The 5,273-nt window shown below is 43.3% G+C and overlaps 1 long non-coding RNA gene across 1 annotated transcript in view; it reads left to right on the top strand.

The window, feature by feature from the left end:
- Positions 1-5,176: 5,176 nt before the first annotated feature.
- LOC102761517 overlaps positions 5,177-5,273 on the top strand; it is a 54,807-nt gene continuing 54,710 nt past the window's right edge. Inside the window, exon 1 of the long non-coding RNA XR_436029.2 lies at positions 5,177-5,247. This is a non-coding gene — a long non-coding RNA (uncharacterized LOC102761517). The remainder of the gene's footprint in view (positions 5,248-5,273) is intronic.

Below are 5,273 nucleotides of genomic sequence, written 5' to 3'. Positions count from 1 at the left end.
TTCAAATCCCTCCCACCATGCATTTCTGTTTCCTATTTTGTTTGTTGGATTGTTCTGCTGCTCCTCCTCCTCACCCCACCACCCTTGAATTGTAATGTAAAATTCTTTTAACATGTCAAGAAATTATTAAAAATACAGGTACTTTGAAAAAAAAATACAGGTACTTCTCCGAACACCAGCCGGATGGGGGGCAGGGAAGAGGCAGCTGCTGGCGGCCGCCTCTTCCCTGCCCCCCAGCTTCTTTTAATACAGGTACTTCTCCGAACACCAGCTGGGAGGGGGGGGGGGCAGGGAAGAGGTGGCTGCTGACGGCCGCCTCTTCCCTGCCCTGCTTGGCTTCTCTGATCACCGGCTCTTGCCTGCCACCTGGGTTTCTGATCACCGTCAATGGCAGGTGGCTTCTTCTGTCCTTCCCCTTTCGCTTCCCAGCATTGCACCTACGTATGCAAATTAACTGCCATCTTTGTTGGCGGTTAACTGCCATCTTTGTTGGCAGTTAATTTGCATATCACCCTGATTAGCCAATGGGAAGCGTAGTGAAGGTATGGTCAATTACCATGTTTGTCTATTATTAGATAGGATACTTCTCCAGTTTGGCCCATCATTTTTATATATATAGATAGTTTTCTTGCTGCTCACAAGCATAATCCATGCTTCCACTTCCAAACAATATTTCTCAACCTTCTTACCAAAAAGTGGAGGTTCAAAGCTTTTGTCCCCATTTTCAAAATGTAACCCTCCTAATCATTTTTACTCTTCACTGTGAGTGAAGTCACAAATGCCTCAGATCCCGCCCCCCAAATTCTTTTTGAACACAGAATTTCAGAGCATGAAAATGCATAACTCAGAACAGATGTTTTGTTGAATAATATATAGACCTCTGTATTAAGCATCTAATTAAAAACTTTATGCTCATCAGCCCATCATTTTTTATTTATTTACGTTTTTTTTTTTAATCCTCACCCGAGGATATTTTTCCATTGATTTTTAGGGAGTGTGAAAGAAGAGGGAGAGACAGGGAGAAACATCGATGTGAGAGATACACATTGATTTGTTGCCTTGTGCACGCACCCTGACCAGGGCCCTGACCAAGGTGGTGCCTGCAACTGAGATACATGCCTTTGACAGGAATTGAACCTGGGACCCTTCAGTCCTCAAGCCGACACTCTATCCACTGAGCCAAACCGGCTAGGACAGCCCATCACTTTTTGAATGTTTAGGAAGCAGTTGGTAATACCTTCTGCAGTCTATACCAATAGATGCTATTTGTCTGGGAAAGGATTGGATTTCTGGAAAGAAGGATGTTTGCGTGGAAGACAGGAGGGCCCATCAGCCTCCATGGCCTGTGTGCGTTTCATAGAGCTTCCGTCTTACACTCATGTCATGGTTCATCCAACCAATATTTACTGAATGACTTTGTGACACAGCTGTTGTGGGACCTGAGGGGACAGAAGTGAACGAAACAAACCAAGAACAACAACAACAACATGGGACAAGATCAGCCACATATTACCAGCACCGTCTTAGCATATTGGCTCAGTGACCTTGTCTTTCATGTCATCATAAGTTTGACACATTTTTTTATTTTTTAATATATTTGTATTGATTTCAGAGAGGAAGGGAGAGAGGGAAACATCATTGATGAGAGAGAACCATTGATGGGCTGCTCCTGCACACCCCACACTGGGGATCGAGCCCACCACCTGGGCATGTGTCCTAACCGGAATCGAACCGTGACCTCCTGGTTTGTAGGTCGATGCTCAACCACTGAGCCACACCGGCCGAGCAATATTTCGGAACACAGAAGGCATCATCTTTTGTTTAAAAATTGAACACACAAAGGAGTGATCTGTATTTTGACTTTTACCCTATTTCCTAATTGTCTTCATTAATAAAACATTTTGGAGAAATATATATTTTTTCTTTTTTTTTATTATTGTCTAAAGTTTTACCTAAGTTTTCTTTTCCCCCTATTGACGCCCCCCTCCAGCCATTCCCACCCGGGCAAGCCCCCACCGCCCCAGTGTCTGTGTCCATTGGTTATGCTCATACGCATGCAGACAAGTCCTTTGGTTGCTCTCTAACCCCCCTCCTCCCCTACCATTTGTCTCTGGATCTATTCTTGTTCATCAAATTATGTTGATCATTATATCCCGCATATGAGTGAGGTCATGTGATATTTATCTTTCTCGGACTGGCTTATTTCGCTTAGCATAATGTTTATTATTTAATGTATTTCTAAGAGGGCTTCTCCATTTTCCTACAATAGGAAGATTATGCGAGTCATTAATATTCACTTTTTATTAGTATATTTCTATTATTAATCAGGATGCTTAGCCTTGAGTCCTCCATAAATTTTTTTCAACTGGCTTATCCAGTCAATTTCTACCAGAGAGGATTTCTACTGAACTTAGAGTAAATGTCGCACTATTCGGCAATCACTGATTTTCTCACTTGAGTTCCTCTTACTGCTTTGAAAAACCCTGAAAAGTGATTAATTTCTTACACTTTTAGTTCCCCCAGCAGCTAACACAAGGCAGGCAGGAGCTCAGTAAACATATATTTGCCCCTCCTAAGTTCTATGTCAAGGTCATTGTTTTTTGTTTATTTGTTGTTATTTTCGGTGTGTTTTTTTAAATCCTTACCCGAGAATATTTTTCCATTGATTTTTAGAGAGAGTGGGAGAGAGAGGGGGAAAGACAGAAACATCTATGGGAGAGAAACACATCCATTGGTTGCCTCCTACACGTGCCCTGACCGGGGCACGAGCCGGGACGGAGCCTGCAACCGAGGTACGTGCCCTTGACCGGAATCAGACCCGGGACCCTTTGATCCGCAGGCTGATGCTCTATCCACTGAGCCAAACCAGCTAGGGTTGTTTATTTGTTTTTTAATTACTCAATTTTAGATCCATTAAAACGGCAGAAGGATTTTTGCTGATAGGTACTAAAAAAGGTAATTTTAAAAAGAAAGATTTCATATTAGGAGAAAAAACCTATTTTAGTTAGAAGTTTTGTTAAAGGAAAATATGCCTGTAAAATTCCACATACAGGTCCTTGAATTGGGACTTTTCTGTCTCCCAAATTAAATATAGAAAGTGACCTTACATATTTCACACATTTTAAATCAACTGAGTGTGGAGGCCAAAAAAGTTCCCAACAGAGAGAGTTCAGATTTTTAAAAAAAAAAAAATACTGTCAAGTTTTCTACCTTTTTTGGAGAAGCGAAACACCTGACCCCAAAACTTCAAAGTTTAAGTCACATTAAAAAAGGTAAGAGGGCCGAAACCGGTTTGGCTCAGTGGATAGAGCGTCGGCCTGCTGACTGAAGGGTCCCAGGTTCGATTCCGGTCAAGGGCATGTACCTGGGTTGCGGGCACATCCCCGGTAGGAGATGTGCAGGAGGCAGCTGATCGACGTTTCTCTCTCATCGATGTTTCTAACTCTCTATCTCTCTCCCTTCCTCTCTGTAAAAAATCAATAAAATATATTTTTTTTAAAAAAAGGTAAGAGGGCTAAACCTGACCTGATTCTACTGACATTTGGAGAGTAAATTACATATTATCTATTTATTTTTAAAATAAGAAGAATATTATCTACAAGTAGATAATTCCTAGTTTAAGAGCTGATGTTTTTAGGTCTTTCTCTAGACTAGGGGTTGGTAAACTTGTCCTGTAATACCTTACTTAGATTTTGTAAATATCTTAGACTTTGCAGGTTAGATGGACTTTGTTGTTTGACTCTACCATCGTAGCTCAAAAGCTGCTGTAGACTTCAGGTAAACAGGCAGGCTGCGTTCCCTTAAGACTTTGGGGTTTTTTTATTTTAATATTGATTTCAGAAAGGAAGAGAGAGGGAGAGAGAGATGGAAACATCAATGATGAGAGAGAATCATTGATCAGCTGCCTCCTGCATTTCCCACACTGGGGATTGAGCCTGCAACCCGGGCATGTGCCCTGGACCACAATCGAACCCAGGACCCTTCAGTCCCCAGGCCGATGCTCTAGCCACTGAGCAAAACTGGCTAGGGCTAATGTTTCTCTTTAAATAAGCACAACCACATTGAGGGGAATGATGGATAAAAATAACAGCAGTAAATATATGTATTTACTAATACCAGTACATACTAGTAAATCTATGTATTATGTCCAACTCCTTATGAAAACACATAGATGGCTACTGGGTTTAACTTCTAACATCTCCAAATTACTCCGGGTAAATGTTTAAGATCTGACACAGACTTTTTGAACATATTTTTTTATTGATTTCAGAGAGGAAGGGAGGAGAGACATCAATGATGAGAGAGAATCATTGATGGGCTGCCTCCTGCATGCCCCCTACTGGGATTCAAGCCCGCAACCCAGCCACATGCCCTTGACTGGGAATCGAATCCTGACCTTCTGGTTCATAGGTCGATGCTCAACCACTGAGCCACACCGGCTGGGCCCTGACACTGCACTTTTGTAAGGATCTGTTTCCCTTCTCAAAACACTGCTGCTCAGACCAGGCAAATCCATGCAGAAGTTTGGGGTCTAAAAGACTCCCTTGTTTGGCTGCAGACGGGCTGTGACGCACCTCAAAGTGGTTAGTGAACCCCAGAGCCCCTACGGCGACAAGCAGGCCTCTTACAGACCCTCAGCGTCCCTGAGACCTGGCGGGTCATCGTTGCACCCAGATGACAGTCAGCAGCCTTTGTCACCCCGTAGGCGGCGCTCCCAGCAGCCCAGTAGAGAAAAGGTCAACTTTGCAGGAAACATAGAGCCTCCATCAGCGGTTCTCAACCTGTGGGTCGCGACCCCTTTGGCGGTCGAACGCCCCTTTCACAGGGGTCGCCTAAGACCATCCTGCATATCAGATACTGACATGACGGTTCATCACAGTAGCAACATGACAGTTGTGAAGTAGCCACGAAAATAATGTTATGATTGGGTCACAACAAGAGGAACTATTTAAAGGGCCAGAAGGTTGAGAACCACTGGGCTCCATCAACCTAAGTCCCTTCTTGCTTGCTGTTTCATTGTGTTGCAGACAAAGCTACCACCATGAAGCAAGTAGCCTGGACCACGTGCTTGTGAATAAACGTACAGTTTCCATGAGGCTTTGGAAATATGAATGACGCAGTTGAAAAAAAGTCTTTTTGAAAAGTGGTTTGTTTTTTTTCCTTTTCAATCCCTTAGGGTCATCGATGCCCAGGCTGAGAGCCAGGGACCAATGCAGAATTCTGTATCAGGATGGGCCTTGTGACGAGGTGAGTAGAACTGACCAGGGTTTTTC

This window comes from Myotis davidii, unplaced genomic scaffold (genome assembly GCF_000327345.1).
Source record: "Myotis davidii unplaced genomic scaffold, ASM32734v1 scaffold904, whole genome shotgun sequence".
Lineage (NCBI taxonomy): Eukaryota > Metazoa > Chordata > Mammalia > Chiroptera > Vespertilionidae > Myotis > Myotis davidii.
Note: the sequence above shows the minus strand (reverse complement) of the source record. Positions and strands in the feature narration are given on the sequence as shown.